We start from the raw sequence: 17,802 nt of genomic DNA, 5'->3' as shown, positions 1-17,802 counted from the left end.
GCTCGTGTGTCCATTCTTGGGATACTTGGCTTACTGGAACGGGTTCCAGCTCTGGCCAGGAGAACACGAGAGGTGCCCTCTCACCGCTGCTCCTCACAGCCGAATGGCACTCCGTGGTGTCCACGCGCCACATTTTATTAATGCACTCCTGGATGGATGGGCACTCGGGTCGCTTCCACATCTTTGCGATTGTGAATTGTGCCCTAACTGTAACCCTAACCCTTACCCAGCCCGTCTCCTCTGCCCCTGCCTGACTCGCTCCTCCCCGGCCAGGCCCGTCACTGTCCTGGGCCCCCGCCTGACCGGCTCCTTCCCGCCCGGCCTGTCACCGTCCTCTGCCCCTGCCTGACATGCTCCTTCCCGCCCGGCCTCTCACCGTCCTCGGCCCCTGCCTGACCGGCTGGCTCCTCCGTCGCCTGGGCCTTCCAAGGGCTTGGTGTGGACGCTGCTTCCAGGAAGCCCTCCAGAAACCCGGCAGCAGGGTGGCCGCAGCAGTCTCCAGCAGCCGTCCCTAAGGCGCTTGTGCGGGGAACGTGCCCCCCCGCTGTGCCCCCTCCCCCCCCCCCCCCGCTGTGCCGTGGGGGGGCCCAGCCTGGTGTCTTGCCTGAGGCCCTGGGGCTGCCGCTCCCCGCAAGGGGAGAGCCCCGGAGGTGGGGACCGCCTCCTGATGGGGACGTACACGCAGCTCTCCACGTCGGATTCCGGGGCTCTCTGTCCTGCCCGAAGGCCCAGCTGGCCTGCGGGTCCTTAGAGTGGCAAAAACATCCGAAAACTGAGACTGAGGGTCCGGTGGGTGTCTGCACTTTTGTGCTGGGCACCCCAGGGAGGCCCGGGGGCTGGCTGGACAACGTGGTCTGCTGGGCGGGGGGTTTGGAGGAGCAACCGATGCCCTTTGCACTTTGGGTAGCAAGGGTCTGAGGTGTCTCTGAGCCCTGTGCCATGTCGGTGGAGGGGTGGGGGCGGGGGGTGGGGGGGAAGAGGAGGAGGAGGAGGTGGGAAGGGCCGGGGCCTGCAGTCCTGTTCCCGGGGTGGCACGGCAAGTGGCTTCTTCCACAGGCTGCTTGGCCTGGGCTCCCTGTACCTGGGCCTTTGGAGGACTGGCCCTGTGCTTGCCAACACTTCCTGCAGGGACCCAGAGCTGGGAGGTGGCGTCTCTCAGCCCTGGGTCGGGCAGAGCCCCAGCGGGCCATGCCCACAACCTCTCTCAGCACCGGTCCCCCAGAAGGCTCCTTTGGGACCAGGATTCTCTTGCGGTGACTCTTTAAGGTCTGGCCCCTGGATGGAGGGGCACCAGGAGTAGAGGAGCAGGAAGGGGAAGGGGGTGGCCATGCGAGGGGACACTTTGCGGCCAAGTCCCAGCTTCAGCCTGATCCTCCTGGGAACCCCGCTCTGAGACAAGGAGCCGGGCTTCGCATTCCCACAGCAGCCAGTCGTGGGCTGAGGACACCTGGGGCGTTGGGAACTCCCTGGCTTCTCCTTGGTTTAACATCTGGAGCTGCTTGGGAATCGCGCCGCCACACACACCCGAGTGCAGGTGTCTTCCGCACAGACTGCGGGCCTCGCTCTTCTGAATGCCGCTAGCTCGCCACCCACCCACGGGTGAACCTGGTCAGGGTGCTTTCTCTCGGGGGCAGACTCTGATCCGGGCGGGCTACCGGTGTCTCTGTTTGCTCGTTTCTTTCTTCCATTTCGGGAAAGGCTTCCTTGCTGGGTGTGGAAATCTCCTATGCCTTCCCTCGCCTATTCTGTCAGCTTTCAAATTCTCTTTCAGTTGCCACCCTCACAGATGGATTAGGAAACTCTTTCCGGTGCACTCATTAGTGAAATGACCTCAAGGAAGCTGGAATCCAATATCTAATGGCCGATTTTTGGCGAGTCCACACGCCAGGGTGGTCGGGGTCCAATGCAGCCCCGGCCAGGCCCAGGCCCCTTGGACTGGGCCACAGGAGGACACAGAGGAGGGTCCCGGCCCCCACGGTAGCGGTGCCGGCAGTTCTCCAAGGGCTTGGGCGTTTTCCAGAGGTGGGAGATGGAGGGGACTGATTTCTTCAGCGCCCCACAAACCACGCCACCCCACCCCACCCCACCCCACCCATGGGACACATCCCCAGAGAGAGATGCCCCATACACTCGCTCCCCTCCCCCTTGCGCTGTGCCCCAGCCCTGGCCCGGGGGAATAGGCGGCAGCCCACCCACAGGGCGGGGGGAGGGGGGCACAGCTGAAAGCGGTTGTGGGGGAGGGCGGCCCCTGGCTGGGGTCAGAGGGCGAGCGCCGGGCGCGTGCGCAGTCAGCGGCGGCGACGCGCTGGGGGTGGGCGGCGGGTAGGTGAAGGAGGCCAGGCGGGGAGAGGAGGGGGGCTGGAAGGTCTCCACCTTGGCGAGTCCAGCCGTGGAGGCGCATCTTGTGTGAGTGTGAGTGAGTGTGAGTGTGTGTGTGTGTAGAGAGAGACAGCCCCCCGCCCCGCCCCGCCCCGCCCATCACCCCGGTCCCTCGGAGCCCGCCGGACCCGGCCGCCGGCGAACTCAACAGGCCCGGCCCGGCGCGGGGCCTGGGGCGGGAGGCGGCGGCGGGGAAGCGCAGAGAGGCTCGGCTTCTTGAGCGGGGCAGGGGCGCCCTCCGCCGTCTAGGGCCACACCACCCTGAACGCCCCCCATCTCCTCTGGTCTCGGAAGCTAAGCAGGGTCGGGCCTCGTTAGTACTTGGATGGGAGACCGCCCGGGAATCACGGGTGCCCTAGGCGGCGGCTTTTTTTTTTTTTTTGCCTCTCGTTCTGTCCCCTTTCTGGGAGCGCGGCGGCGGCCCGGGGTGGGGGTCACCCCCACCCTCAGCGCCCGCCGCTGTGCCTGGCGCCCCAGCCCGCACCGTGGGGCCTCCTCTTGTCCCAAGCCGCGACACCGCCGCCACGCGGCAGCACGCGTGGCATCTGGACTGTCAGGTCTCAGACCAAAGGTCTGCTCTGTGGGAACCGACACGCTGGAGGAAACCTTGAGAGTCTGAGAGGGGAGGGAGTTCCAGAAGAAGGCCAGGATGTCATTTTGAGGGAGTATGTGACCAGAACTCGTCCCGTTGCTTTTGGGGTTCTACGGGCTCCACGTAGGAATCTTTGGTGGTGGCACCTGATGTTGGGGGATCCGGAGTCACACCCAGACCTGCTCCACAGGCCTCCTTTTACTTTTCTCTTCGGATTCATTATTTTTAAAAAGTGTCTCTTACCTCTATTATTGCATTTTCTTTTTTTTTTTTTTCTTTTTTTTTTTTTTTTTTTGAGACAGAGTCTCACTTTGTTGTCCAGGCTAGAGTGAGTGCCGTGGCGTCACCCTAGCTCACAGCAACCTCAAACTCCTGGGCTCGAGTGATCCTTCTGCCTCAGCCTCCCGAGTAGCTGGGACTACAGGCATGCGCCACTATGCCCGCTAATTTTTTTTTATATATATATATATATCAGTTGGCCAATCAATTTCTTTCTATTTATAGTAGAGACGGGGTCTCGCTCTTGCTCAGGCTGGTTTTGAACTCCTGACCTTGAGCAATCCACCCGCCTCGGCCTCCCAAGAGCTAGGATTACAGGCGTGAGCCACCGCGCCCGGCCTCTATTATTGCATTTTCTTTTCTCTCTCTTTTCAAGCAGATGATGGGAGTACAAGTATTCAGGTGACATGTGTTGCCCGTGCCCCCCTCCCCCCTGTGTTCTTATTCATTTACCTCTCATGTTGTATACCTCCAGCGTATTGTGGGGGTACCAATGTTAAGGTCGGGTACGTTGCCCTCTCCCAGCCTCCCCCCTCGGGTCATTAGCTTCAAGTGCGCCCATGCCCCAGTCGGTGCGCACCCACCCCATTCCTAATGGATGTGTATGCCCATCCCCTCCCCCCACCCGCCCGACACCCACCCGAGGAAGGGGATTCCTCTCTGTCCACTTAGGTGTCCATCCGTTCGTACCAATTTGCCGGTGAGCGCGCTCACGTGGTGCTCGTGTGTCCATTCTTGGGATACTTGGCTTACTGGAACGGGTTCCAGCTCTGGCCAGGAGAACACGAGAGGTGCCCTCTCACCGCTGCTCCTCACAGCCGAATGGCACTCCGTGGTGTCCACGCGCCACATTTTATTAATGCACTCCTGGATGGATGGGCACTCGGGTCGCTTCCACATCTTTGCGATTGTGAATTGTGCCCTAACTGTAACCCTAACCCTTACCCAGCCCGTCTCCTCTGCCCCTGCCTGACTCGCTCCTCCCCGGCCAGGCCCGTCACTGTCCTGGGCCCCCGCCTGACCGGCTCCTTCCCGCCCGGCCTGTCACCGTCCTCTGCCCCTGCCTGACATGCTCCTTCCCGCCCGGCCTCTCACCGTCCTCGGCCCCTGCCTGACCGGCTGGCTCCTCCGTCGCCTGGGCCTTCCAAGGGCTTGGTGTGGACGCTGCTTCCAGGAAGCCCTCCAGAAACCCGGCAGCAGGGTGGCCGCAGCAGTCTCCAGCAGCCGTCCCTAAGGCGCTTGTGCGGGGAACGTGCCCCCCCGCTGTGCCCCCTCCCCCCCCCCCCCCGCTGTGCCGTGGGGGGGCCCAGCCTGGTGTCTTGCCTGAGGCCCTGGGGCTGCCGCTCCCCGCAAGGGGAGAGCCCCGGAGGTGGGGACCGCCTCCTGATGGGGACGTACACGCAGCTCTCCACGTCGGATTCCGGGGCTCTCTGTCCTGCCCGAAGGCCCAGCTGGCCTGCGGGTCCTTAGAGTGGCAAAAACATCCGAAAACTGAGACTGAGGGTCCGGTGGGTGTCTGCACTTTTGTGCTGGGCACCCCAGGGAGGCCCGGGGGCTGGCTGGACAACGTGGTCTGCTGGGCGGGGGGTTTGGAGGAGCAACCGATGCCCTTTGCACTTTGGGTAGCAAGGGTCTGAGGTGTCTCTGAGCCCTGTGCCATGTCGGTGGAGGGGTGGGGGCGGGGGGTGGGGGGGAAGAGGAGGAGGAGGAGGTGGGAAGGGCCGGGGCCTGCAGTCCTGTTCCCGGGGTGGCACGGCAAGTGGCTTCTTCCACAGGCTGCTTGGCCTGGGCTCCCTGTACCTGGGCCTTTGGAGGACTGGCCCTGTGCTTGCCAACACTTCCTGCAGGGACCCAGAGCTGGGAGGTGGCGTCTCTCAGCCCTGGGTCGGGCAGAGCCCCAGCGGGCCATGCCCACAACCTCTCTCAGCACCGGTCCCCCAGAAGGCTCCTTTGGGACCAGGATTCTCTTGCGGTGACTCTTTAAGGTCTGGCCCCTGGATGGAGGGGCACCAGGAGTAGAGGAGCAGGAAGGGGAAGGGGGTGGCCATGCGAGGGGACACTTTGCGGCCAAGTCCCAGCTTCAGCCTGATCCTCCTGGGAACCCCGCTCTGAGACAAGGAGCCGGGCTTCGCATTCCCACAGCAGCCAGTCGTGGGCTGAGGACACCTGGGGCGTTGGGAACTCCCTGGCTTCTCCTTGGTTTAACATCTGGAGCTGCTTGGGAATCGCGCCGCCACACACACCCGAGTGCAGGTGTCTTCCGCACAGACTGCGGGCCTCGCTCTTCTGAATGCCGCTAGCTCGCCACCCACCCACGGGTGAACCTGGTCAGGGTGCTTTCTCTCGGGGGCAGACTCTGATCCGGGCGGGCTACCGGTGTCTCTGTTTGCTCGTTTCTTTCTTCCATTTCGGGAAAGGCTTCCTTGCTGGGTGTGGAAATCTCCTATGCCTTCCCTCGCCTATTCTGTCAGCTTTCAAATTCTCTTTCAGTTGCCACCCTCACAGATGGATTAGGAAACTCTTTCCGGTGCACTCATTAGTGAAATGACCTCAAGGAAGCTGGAATCCAATATCTAATGGCCGATTTTTAGCGAGTCCACACGCCAGGGTGGTCGGGGTCCAATGCAGCCCCGGCCAGGCCCAGGCCCCTTGGACTGGGCCACAGGAGGACACAGAGGAGGGTCCCGGCCCCCACGGTAGCGGTGCCGGCAGTTCTCCAAGGGCTTGGGCGTTTTCCAGAGGTGGGAGATGGAGGGGACTGATTTCTTCAGCGCCCCACAAACCACGCCACCCCACCCCACCCCACCCCACCCATGGGACACATCCCCAGAGAGAGATGCCCCATACACTCGCTCCCCTCCCCCTTGCGCTGTGCCCCAGCCCTGGCCCGGGGGAATAGGCGGCAGCCCACCCACAGGGCGGGGGGAGGGGGGCACAGCTGAAAGCGGTTGTGGGGGAGGGCGGCCCCTGGCTGGGGTCAGAGGGCGAGCGCCGGGCGCGTGCGCAGTCAGCGGCGGCGACGCGCTGGGGGTGGGCGGCGGGTAGGTGAAGGAGGCCAGGCGGGGAGAGGAGGGGGGCTGGAAGGTCTCCACCTTGGCGAGTCCAGCCGTGGAGGCGCATCTTGTGTGAGTGTGAGTGAGTGTGAGTGTGTGTGTGTGTAGAGAGAGACAGCCCCCCGCCCCGCCCCGCCCCGCCCATCACCCCGGTCCCTCGGAGCCCGCCGGACCCGGCCGCCGGCGAACTCAACAGGCCCGGCCCGGCGCGGGGCCTGGGGCGGGAGGCGGCGGCGGGGAAGCGCAGAGAGGCTCGGCTTCTTGAGCGGGGCAGGGGCGCCCTCCGCCGTCTAGGGCCACACCACCCTGAACGCCCCCCATCTCCTCTGGTCTCGGAAGCTAAGCAGGGTCGGGCCTCGTTAGTACTTGGATGGGAGACCGCCCGGGAATCACGGGTGCCCTAGGCGGCGGCTTTTTTTTTTTTTTTGCCTCTCGTTCTGTCCCCTTTCTGGGAGCGCGGCGGCGGCCCGGGGTGGGGGTCACCCCCACCCTCAGCGCCCGCCGCTGTGCCTGGCGCCCCAGCCCGCACCGTGGGGCCTCCTCTTGTCCCAAGCCGCGACACCGCCGCCACGCGGCAGCACGCGTGGCATCTGGACTGTCAGGTCTCAGACCAAAGGTCTGCTCTGTGGGAACCGACACGCTGGAGGAAACCTTGAGAGTCTGAGAGGGGAGGGAGTTCCAGAAGAAGGCCAGGATGTCATTTTGAGGGAGTATGTGACCAGAACTCGTCCCGTTGCTTTTGGGGTTCTACGGGCTCCACGTAGGAATCTTTGGTGGTGGCACCTGATGTTGGGGGATCCGGAGTCACACCCAGACCTGCTCCACAGGCCTCCTTTTACTTTTCTCTTCGGATTCATTATTTTTAAAAAGTGTCTCTTACCTCTATTATTGCATTTTCTTTTTTTTTTTTTTCTTTTTTTTTTTTTTTTTTGAGACAGAGTCTCACTTTGTTGTCCAGGCTAGAGTGAGTGCCGTGGCGTCACCCTAGCTCACAGCAACCTCAAACTCCTGGGCTCGAGTGATCCTTCTGCCTCAGCCTCCCGAGTAGCTGGGACTACAGGCATGCGCCACTATGCCCGGCTAATTTTTTTTTATATATATATATATATCAGTTGGCCAATCAATTTCTTTCTATTTATAGTAGAGACGGGGTCTCGCTCTTGCTCAGGCTGGTTTTGAACTCCTGACCTTGAGCAATCCACCCGCCTCGGCCTCCCAAGAGCTAGGATTACAGGCGTGAGCCACCGCGCCCGGCCTCTATTATTGCATTTTCTTTTCTCTCTCTTTTCAAGCAGATGATGGGAGTACAAGTATTCAGGTGACATGTGTTGCCCGTGCCCCCCTCCCCCCTGTGTTCTTATTCATTTACCTCTCATGTTGTATACCTCCAGCGTATTGTGGGGGTACCAATGTTAAGGTCGGGTACGTTGCCCTCTCCCAGCCTCCCCCCTCGGGTCATTAGCTTCAAGTGCGCCCATGCCCCAGTCGGTGCGCACCCACCCCATTCCTAATGGATGTGTATGCCCATCCCCTCCCCCCACCCGCCCGACACCCACCCGAGGAAGGGGATTCCTCTCTGTCCACTTAGGTGTCCATCCGTTCGTACCAATTTGCCGGTGAGCGCGCTCACGTGGTGCTCGTGTGTCCATTCTTGGGATACTTGGCTTACTGGAACGGGTTCCAGCTCTGGCCAGGAGAACACGAGAGGTGCCCTCTCACCGCTGCTCCTCACAGCCGAATGGCACTCCGTGGTGTCCACGCGCCACATTTTATTAATGCACTCCTGGATGGATGGGCACTCGGGTCGCTTCCACATCTTTGCGATTGTGAATTGTGCCCTAACTGTAACCCTAACCCTTACCCAGCCCGTCTCCTCTGCCCCTGCCTGACTCGCTCCTCCCCGGCCAGGCCCGTCACTGTCCTGGGCCCCCGCCTGACCGGCTCCTTCCCGCCCGGCCTGTCACCGTCCTCTGCCCCTGCCTGACATGCTCCTTCCCGCCCGGCCTCTCACCGTCCTCGGCCCCTGCCTGACCGGCTGGCTCCTCCGTCGCCTGGGCCTTCCAAGGGCTTGGTGTGGACGCTGCTTCCAGGAAGCCCTCCAGAAACCCGGCAGCAGGGTGGCCGCAGCAGTCTCCAGCAGCCGTCCCTAAGGCGCTTGTGCGGGGAACGTGCCCCCCCGCTGTGCCCCCTCCCCCCCCCCCCCCCGCTGTGCCGTGGGGGGGCCCAGCCTGGTGTCTTGCCTGAGGCCCTGGGGCTGCCGCTCCCCGCAAGGGGAGAGCCCCGGAGGTGGGGACCGCCTCCTGATGGGGACGTACACGCAGCTCTCCACGTCGGATTCCGGGGCTCTCTGTCCTGCCCGAAGGCCCAGCTGGCCTGCGGGTCCTTAGAGTGGCAAAAACATCCGAAAACTGAGACTGAGGGTCCGGTGGGTGTCTGCACTTTTGTGCTGGGCACCCCAGGGAGGCCCGGGGGCTGGCTGGACAACGTGGTCTGCTGGGCGGGGGGTTTGGAGGAGCAACCGATGCCCTTTGCACTTTGGGTAGCAAGGGTCTGAGGTGTCTCTGAGCCCTGTGCCATGTCGGTGGAGGGGTGGGGGCGGGGGGTGGGGGGGAAGAGGAGGAGGAGGAGGTGGGAAGGGCCGGGGCCTGCAGTCCTGTTCCCGGGGTGGCACGGCAAGTGGCTTCTTCCACAGGCTGCTTGGCCTGGGCTCCCTGTACCTGGGCCTTTGGAGGACTGGCCCTGTGCTTGCCAACACTTCCTGCAGGGACCCAGAGCTGGGAGGTGGCGTCTCTCAGCCCTGGGTCGGGCAGAGCCCCAGCGGGCCATGCCCACAACCTCTCTCAGCACCGGTCCCCCAGAAGGCTCCTTTGGGACCAGGATTCTCTTGCGGTGACTCTTTAAGGTCTGGCCCCTGGATGGAGGGGCACCAGGAGTAGAGGAGCAGGAAGGGGAAGGGGGTGGCCATGCGAGGGGACACTTTGCGGCCAAGTCCCAGCTTCAGCCTGATCCTCCTGGGAACCCCGCTCTGAGACAAGGAGCCGGGCTTCGCATTCCCACAGCAGCCAGTCGTGGGCTGAGGACACCTGGGGCGTTGGGAACTCCCTGGCTTCTCCTTGGTTTAACATCTGGAGCTGCTTGGGAATCGCGCCGCCACACACACCCGAGTGCAGGTGTCTTCCGCACAGACTGCGGGCCTCGCTCTTCTGAATGCCGCTAGCTCGCCACCCACCCACGGGTGAACCTGGTCAGGGTGCTTTCTCTCGGGGGCAGACTCTGATCCGGGCGGGCTACCGGTGTCTCTGTTTGCTCGTTTCTTTCTTCCATTTCGGGAAAGGCTTCCTTGCTGGGTGTGGAAATCTCCTATGCCTTCCCTCGCCTATTCTGTCAGCTTTCAAATTCTCTTTCAGTTGCCACCCTCACAGATGGATTAGGAAACTCTTTCCGGTGCACTCATTAGTGAAATGACCTCAAGGAAGCTGGAATCCAATATCTAATCGCCGATTTTTAGCGAGTCCACACGCCAGGGTGGTCGGGGTCCAATGCAGCCCCGGCCAGGCCCAGGCCCCTTGGACTGGGCCACAGGAGGACACAGAGGAGGGTCCCGGCCCCCACGGTAGCGGTGCCGGCAGTTCTCCAAGGGCTTGGGCGTTTTCCAGAGGTGGGAGATGGAGGGGACTGATTTCTTCAGCGCCCCACAAACCACGCCACCCCACCCCACCCCACCCCACCCATGGGACACATCCCCAGAGAGAGATGCCCCATACACTCGCTCCCCTCCCCCTTGCGCTGTGCCCCAGCCCTGGCCCGGGGGAATAGGCGGCAGCCCACCCACAGGGCGGGGGGAGGGGGGCACAGCTGAAAGCGGTTGTGGGGGAGGGCGGCCCCTGGCTGGGGTCAGAGGGCGAGCGCCGGGCGCGTGCGCAGTCAGCGGCGGCGACGCGCTGGGGGTGGGCGGCGGGTAGGTGAAGGAGGCCAGGCGGGGAGAGGAGGGGGGCTGGAAGGTCTCCACCTTGGCGAGTCCAGCCGTGGAGGCGCATCTTGTGTGAGTGTGAGTGAGTGTGAGTGTGTGTGTGTGTAGAGAGAGACAGCCCCCCGCCCCGCCCCGCCCCGCCCATCACCCCGGTCCCTCGGAGCCCGCCGGACCCGGCCGCCGGCGAACTCAACAGGCCCGGCCCGGCGCGGGGCCTGGGGCGGGAGGCGGCGGCGGGGAAGCGCAGAGAGGCTCGGCTTCTTGAGCGGGGCAGGGGCGCCCTCCGCCGTCTAGGGCCACACCACCCTGAACGCCCCCCATCTCCTCTGGTCTCGGAAGCTAAGCAGGGTCGGGCCTCGTTAGTACTTGGATGGGAGACCGCCCGGGAATCACGGGTGCCCTAGGCGGCGGCTTTTTTTTTTTTTTTGCCTCTCGTTCTGTCCCCTTTCTGGGAGCGCGGCGGCGGCCCGGGGTGGGGGTCACCCCCACCCTCAGCGCCCGCCGCTGTGCCTGGCGCCCCAGCCCGCACCGTGGGGCCTCCTCTTGTCCCAAGCCGCGACACCGCCGCCACGCGGCAGCACGCGTGGCATCTGGACTGTCAGGTCTCAGACCAAAGGTCTGCTCTGTGGGAACCGACACGCTGGAGGAAACCTTGAGAGTCTGAGAGGGGAGGGAGTTCCAGAAGAAGGCCAGGATGTCATTTTGAGGGAGTATGTGACCAGAACTCGTCCCGTTGCTTTTGGGGTTCTACGGGCTCCACGTAGGAATCTTTGGTGGTGGCACCTGATGTTGGGGGATCCGGAGTCACACCCAGACCTGCTCCACAGGCCTCCTTTTACTTTTCTCTTCGGATTCATTATTTTTAAAAAGTGTCTCTTACCTCTATTATTGCATTTTCTTTTTTTTTTTTTCTTTTTTTTTTTTTTTTTTTGAGACAGAGTCTCACTTTGTTGTCCAGGCTAGAGTGAGTGCCGTGGCGTCACCCTAGCTCACAGCAACCTCAAACTCCTGGGCTCGAGTGATCCTTCTGCCTCAGCCTCCCGAGTAGCTGGGACTACAGGCATGCGCCACTATGCCCGGCTAATTTTTTTTTATATATATATATATATCAGTTGGCCAATCAATTTCTTTCTATTTATAGTAGAGACGGGGTCTCGCTCTTGCTCAGGCTGGTTTTGAACTCCTGACCTTGAGCAATCCACCCGCCTCGGCCTCCCAAGAGCTAGGATTACAGGCGTGAGCCACCGCGCCCGGCCTCTATTATTGCATTTTCTTTTCTCTCTCTTTTCAAGCAGATGATGGGAGTACAAGTATTCAGGTGACATGTGTTGCCCGTGCCCCCCTCCCCCCTGTGTTCTTATTCATTTACCTCTCATGTTGTATACCTCCAGCGTATTGTGGGGGTACCAATGTTAAGGTCGGGTACGTTGCCCTCTCCCAGCCTCCCCCCTCGGGTCATTAGCTTCAAGTGCGCCCATGCCCCAGTCGGTGCGCACCCACCCCATTCCTAATGGATGTGTATGCCCATCCCCTCCCCCCACCCGCCCGACACCCACCCGAGGAAGGGGATTCCTCTCTGTCCACTTAGGTGTCCATCCGTTCGTACCAATTTGCCGGTGAGCGCGCTCACGTGGTGCTCGTGTGTCCATTCTTGGGATACTTGGCTTACTGGAACGGGTTCCAGCTCTGGCCAGGAGAACACGAGAGGTGCCCTCTCACCGCTGCTCCTCACAGCCGAATGGCACTCCGTGGTGTCCACGCGCCACATTTTATTAATGCACTCCTGGATGGATGGGCACTCGGGTCGCTTCCACATCTTTGCGATTGTGAATTGTGCCCTAACTGTAACCCTAACCCTTACCCAGCCCGTCTCCTCTGCCCCTGCCTGACTCGCTCCTCCCCGGCCAGGCCCGTCACTGTCCTGGGCCCCCGCCTGACCGGCTCCTTCCCGCCCGGCCTGTCACCGTCCTCTGCCCCTGCCTGACATGCTCCTTCCCGCCCGGCCTCTCACCGTCCTCGGCCCCTGCCTGACCGGCTGGCTCCTCCGTCGCCTGGGCCTTCCAAGGGCTTGGTGTGGACGCTGCTTCCAGGAAGCCCTCCAGAAACCCGGCAGCAGGGTGGCCGCAGCAGTCTCCAGCAGCCGTCCCTAAGGCGCTTGTGCGGGGAACGTGCCCCCCCGCTGTGCCCCCTCCCCCCCCCCCCCCCCCGCTGTGCCGTGGGGGGGCCCAGCCTGGTGTCTTGCCTGAGGCCCTGGGGCTGCCGCTCCCCGCAAGGGGAGAGCCCCGGAGGTGGGGACCGCCTCCTGATGGGGACGTACACGCAGCTCTCCACGTCGGATTCCGGGGCTCTCTGTCCTGCCCGAAGGCCCAGCTGGCCTGCGGGTCCTTAGAGTGGCAAAAACATCCGAAAACTGAGACTGAGGGTCCGGTGGGTGTCTGCACTTTTGTGCTGGGCACCCCAGGGAGGCCCGGGGGCTGGCTGGACAACGTGGTCTGCTGGGCGGGGGGTTTGGAGGAGCAACCGATGCCCTTTGCACTTTGGGTAGCAAGGGTCTGAGGTGTCTCTGAGCCCTGTGCCATGTCGGTGGAGGGGTGGGGGCGGGGGGTGGGGGGGAAGAGGAGGAGGAGGAGGTGGGAAGGGCCGGGGCCTGCAGTCCTGTTCCCGGGGTGGCACGGCAAGTGGCTTCTTCCACAGGCTGCTTGGCCTGGGCTCCCTGTACCTGGGCCTTTGGAGGACTGGCCCTGTGCTTGCCAACACTTCCTGCAGGGACCCAGAGCTGGGAGGTGGCGTCTCTCAGCCCTGGGTCGGGCAGAGCCCCAGCGGGCCATGCCCACAACCTCTCTCAGCACCGGTCCCCCAGAAGGCTCCTTTGGGACCAGGATTCTCTTGCGGTGACTCTTTAAGGTCTGGCCCCTGGATGGAGGGGCACCAGGAGTAGAGGAGCAGGAAGGGGAAGGGGGTGGCCATGCGAGGGGACACTTTGCGGCCAAGTCCCAGCTTCAGCCTGATCCTCCTGGGAACCCCGCTCTGAGACAAGGAGCCGGGCTTCGCATTCCCACAGCAGCCAGTCGTGGGCTGAGGACACCTGGGGCGTTGGGAACTCCCTGGCTTCTCCTTGGTTTAACATCTGGAGCTGCTTGGGAATCGCGCCGCCACACACACCCGAGTGCAGGTGTCTTCCGCACAGACTGCGGGCCTCGCTCTTCTGAATGCCGCTAGCTCGCCACCCACCCACGGGTGAACCTGGTCAGGGTGCTTTCTCTCGGGGGCAGACTCTGATCCGGGCGGGCTACCGGTGTCTCTGTTTGCTCGTTTCTTTCTTCCATTTCGGGAAAGGCTTCCTTGCTGGGTGTGGAAATCTCCTATGCCTTCCCTCGCCTATTCTGTCAGCTTTCAAATTCTCTTTCAGTTGCCACCCTCACAGATGGATTAGGAAACTCTTTCCGGTGCACTCATTAGTGAAATGACCTCAAGGAAGCTGGAATCCAATATCTAATGGCCGATTTTTGGCGAGTCCACACGCCAGGGTGGTCAGGGTCCAATGCAGCCCCGGCCAGGCCCAGGCCCCTTGGACTGGGCCACAGGAGGACACAGAGGAGGGTCCCGGCCCCCACGGTAGCGGTGCCGGCAGTTCTCCAAGGGCTTGGGCGTTTTCCAGAGGTGGGAGATGGAGGGGACTGATTTCTTCAGCGCCCCACAAACCACGCCACCCCACCCCACCCCACCCATGGGACACATCCCCAGAGAGAGATGCCCCATACACTCGCTCCCCTCCCCCTTGCGCTGTGCCCCAGTCCTGGCCCGGGGGAATAGGCGGCAGCCCACCCACAGGGCGGGGGGAGGGGGGCACAGCTGAAAGCGGTTGTGGGGGAGGGCGGCCCCTGGCTGGGGTCAGAGGGCGAGCGCCGGGCGCGTGCGCAGTCAGCGGCGGCGACGCGCTGGGGGTGGGCGGCGGGTAGGTGAAGGAGGCCAGGCGGGGAGAGGAGGGGGGCTGGAAGGTCTCCACCTTGGCGAGTCCAGCCGTGGAGGCGCATCTTGTGTGAGTGTGAGTGAGTGTGAGTGTGTGTGTGTGTAGAGAGAGACAGCCCCCCGCCCCGCCCTGCCCCGCCCATCACCCCGGTCCCTCGGAGCCCGCCGGACCCGGCCGCCGGCGAACTCAACAGGCCCGGCCCGGCGCGGGGCCTGGGGCGGGAGGCGGCGGCGGGGAAGCGCAGAGAGGCTCGGCTTCTTGAGCGGGGCAGGGGCGCCCTCCGCCGTCTAGGGCCACACCACCCTGAACGCCCCCCATCTCCTCTGGTCTCGGAAGCTAAGCAGGGTCGGGCCTCGTTAGTACTTGGATGGGAGACCGCCCGGGAATCACGGGTGCCCTAGGCGGCGGCTTTTTTTTTTTTTTTGCCTCTCGTTCTGTCCCCTTTCTGGGAGCGCGGCGGCGGCCCGGGGTGGGGTTCACCCCCACCCTCAGCGCCCGCCGCTGTGCCTGGCGCCCCAGCCCGCACCGTGGGGCCTCCTCTTGTCCCAAGCCGCGACACCGCCGCCACGCGGCAGCACGCGTGGCATCTGGACTGTCAGGTCTCAGACCAAAGGTCTGCTCTGTGGGAACCGACACGCTGGAGGAAACCTTGAGAGTCTGAGAGGGGAGGGAGTTCCAGAAGAAGGCCAGGATGTCATTTTGAGGGAGTATGTGACCAGAACTCGTCCCGTTGCTTTTGGGGTTCTACGGGCTCCACGTAGGAATCTTTGGTGGTGGCACCTGATGTTGGGGGATCCGGAGTCACACCCAGACCTGCTCCACAGGCCTCCTTTTACTTTTCTCTTCGGATTCATTATTTTTAAAAAGTGTCTCTTACCTCTATTATTGCATTTTCTTTTTTTTTTTTTCTTTTTTTTTTTTTTTTTTGAGACAGAGTCTCACTTTGTTGTCCAGGCTAGAGTGAGTGCCGTGGCGTCACCCTAGCTCACAGCAACCTCAAACTCCTGGGCTCGAGTGATCCTTCTGCCTCAGCCTCCCGAGTAGCTGGGACTACAGGCATGCGCCACTATGCCCGGCTAATTTTTTTTTATATATATATATATATCAGTTGGCCAATCAATTTCTTTCTATTTATAGTAGAGACGGGGTCTCGCTCTTGCTCAGGCTGGTTTTGAACTCCTGACCTTGAGCAATCCACCCGCCTCGGCCTCCCAAGAGCTAGGATTACAGGCGTGAGCCACCGCGCCCGGCCTCTATTATTGCATTTTCTTTTCTCTCTCTTTTCAAGCAGATGATGGGAGTACAAGTATTCAGGTGACATGTGTTGCCCGTGCCCCCCTCCCCCCTGTGTTCTTATTCATTTACCTCTCATGTTGTATACCTCCAGCGTATTGTGGGGGTACCAATGTTAAGGTCGGGTACGTTGCCCTCTCCCAGCCTCCCCCCTCGGGTCATTAGCTTCAAGTGCGCCCATGCCCCAGTCGGTGCGCACCCACCCCATTCCTAATGGATGTGTATGCCCATCCCCTCCCCCCACCCGCCCGACACCCACCCAAGGAAGGGGATTCCTCTCAGTGCACTTAGGTGTCCATCCGTTCGTACCAATTTGCCGGTGAGCGCGCTCACGTGGTGCTCGTGTGTCCATTCTTGGGATACTTGGCTTACTGGAACGGGTTCCAGCTCTGGCCAGGAGAACACGAGAGGTGCCCTCTCACCGCTGCTCCTCACAGCCGAATGGCACTCCGTGGTGTCCACGCGCCACATTTTATTAATGCACTCCTGGATGGATGGGCACTCGGGTCGCTTCCACATCTTTGCGATTGTGAATTGTGCCCTAACTGTAACCCTAACCCTTACCCAGCCCGTCTCCTCTGCCCCTGCCTGACTCGCTCCTCCCCGGCCAGGCCCGTCACTGTCCTGGGCCCCCGCCTGACCGGCTCCTTCCCGCCCGGCCTGTCACCGTCCTCTGCCCCTGCCTGACATGCTCCTTCCCGCCCGGCCTCTCACCGTCCTCGGCCCCTGCCTGACCGGCTGGCTCCTCCGTCGCCTGGGCCTTCCAAGGGCTTGGTGTGGATGCTGCTTCCAGGAAGCCCTCCAGAAACCCGGCAGCAGGGTGGCCGCAGCAGTCTCCAGAAGCCGTCCCTAAGGCGCTTGTGCGGGGATCGTGCCCCCCCGCTGTGCCCCCTCCCCCCCCCCCCCCCGCTGTGCCGTGGGGGGGCCCAGCCTGGTGTCTTGCCTGAGGCCCTGGGGCTGCCGCTCCCCGCAAGGGGAGAGCCCCGGAGGTGGGGACCGCCTCCTGATGGGGACGTACACGCAGCTCTCCACGTCGGATTCCGGGGCTCTCTGTCCTGCCCGAAGGCCCAGCTGGCCTGCGGGTCCTTAGAGTGGCAAAAACATCCGAAAACTGAGACTGAGGGTCCGGTGGGTGTCTGCACTTTTGTGCTGGGCACCCCAGGGAGGCCCGGGGGCTGGCTGGACAACGTGGTCTGCTGGGCGGGGGGTTTGGAGGAGCAACCGATGCCCTTTGCACTTTGGGTAGCAAGGGTCTGAGGTGTCTCTGAGCCCTGTGCCATGTCGGTGGAGGGGTGGGGGCGGGGGGTGGGGGGGAAGAGGAGGAGGAGGAGGTGGGAAGGGCCGGGGCCTGCAGTCCTGTTCCCGGGGTGGCACGGCAAGTGGCTTCTTCCACAGGCTGCTTGGCCTGGGCTCCCTGTACCTGGGCCTTTGGAGGACTGGCCCTGTGCTTGCCAACACTTCCTGCAGGGACCCAGAGCTGGGAGGTGGCGTCTCTCAGCCCTGGGTCGGGCAGAGCCCCAGCGGGCCATGCCCACAACCTCTCTCAGCACCGGTCCCCCAGAAGGCTCCTTTGGGACCAGGATTCTCTTGCGGTGACTCTTTAAGGTCTGGCCCCTGGATGGAGGGGCACCAGGAGTAGAGGAGCAGGAAGGGGAAGGGGGTGGCCATGCGAGGGGACACTTTGCGGCCAAGTCCCAGCTTCAGCCTGATCCTCCTGGGAACCCCGCTCTGAGACAAGGAGCCGGGCTTCGCATTCCCACAGCAGCCAGTCGTGGGCTGAGGACACCTGGGGCGTTGGGAACTCCCTGGCTTCTCCTTGGTTTAACATCTGGAGCTGCTTGGGAATCGCGCCGCCACACACACCCGAGTGCAGGTGTCTTCCGCACAGACTGCGGGCCTCGCTCTTCTGAATGCCGCTAGCTCGCCACCCACCCACGGGTGAACCTGGTCAGGGTGCTTTCTCTCGGGGGCAGACTCTGATCCGGGCGGGCTACCGGTGTCTCTGTTTGCTCGTTTCTTTCTTCCATTTCGGGAAAGGCTTCCTTGCTGGGTGTGGAAATCTCCTATGCCTTCCCTCGCCTATTCTGTCAGCTTTCAAATTCTCTTTCAGTTGCCACCCTCACAGATGGATTAGGAAACTCTTTCCGGTGCACTCATTAGTGAAATGACCTCAAGGAAGCTGGAATCCAATATCTAATGGCCGATTTTTGGCGAGTCCACACGCCAGGGTGGTCAGGGTCCAATGCAGCCCCGGCCAGGCCCAGGC

At 62.6% G+C, this 17,802-nt stretch overlaps 4 pseudogenes; all 4 read left to right on the top strand.

The window, feature by feature from the left end:
• Window positions 1-2,622: 2,622 nt before the first annotated feature.
• LOC142866615 (uncharacterized) lies at window positions 2,623-2,741 on the top strand (annotated as a pseudogene).
• A 3,850-nt stretch (window positions 2,742-6,591) lies between these two features.
• Window positions 6,592-6,710, top strand: LOC142866614 (uncharacterized; annotated as a pseudogene).
• Window positions 6,711-10,561: 3,851 nt separating this feature from the next.
• Window positions 10,562-10,680, top strand: LOC142866613 (uncharacterized; annotated as a pseudogene).
• A 3,848-nt stretch (window positions 10,681-14,528) lies between these two features.
• On the top strand, window positions 14,529-14,647 carry LOC142866612 (uncharacterized; annotated as a pseudogene).
• Window positions 14,648-17,802: the final 3,155 nt, after the last annotated feature.

Source organism: Microcebus murinus, unplaced genomic scaffold, assembly GCF_040939455.1.
Source record: "Microcebus murinus isolate Inina unplaced genomic scaffold, M.murinus_Inina_mat1.0 scaf006_hap2_Mmur4.0, whole genome shotgun sequence".
Lineage (NCBI taxonomy): Eukaryota > Metazoa > Chordata > Mammalia > Primates > Cheirogaleidae > Microcebus > Microcebus murinus.
This window is presented reverse-complemented; position numbering and strand designations above follow the sequence as displayed.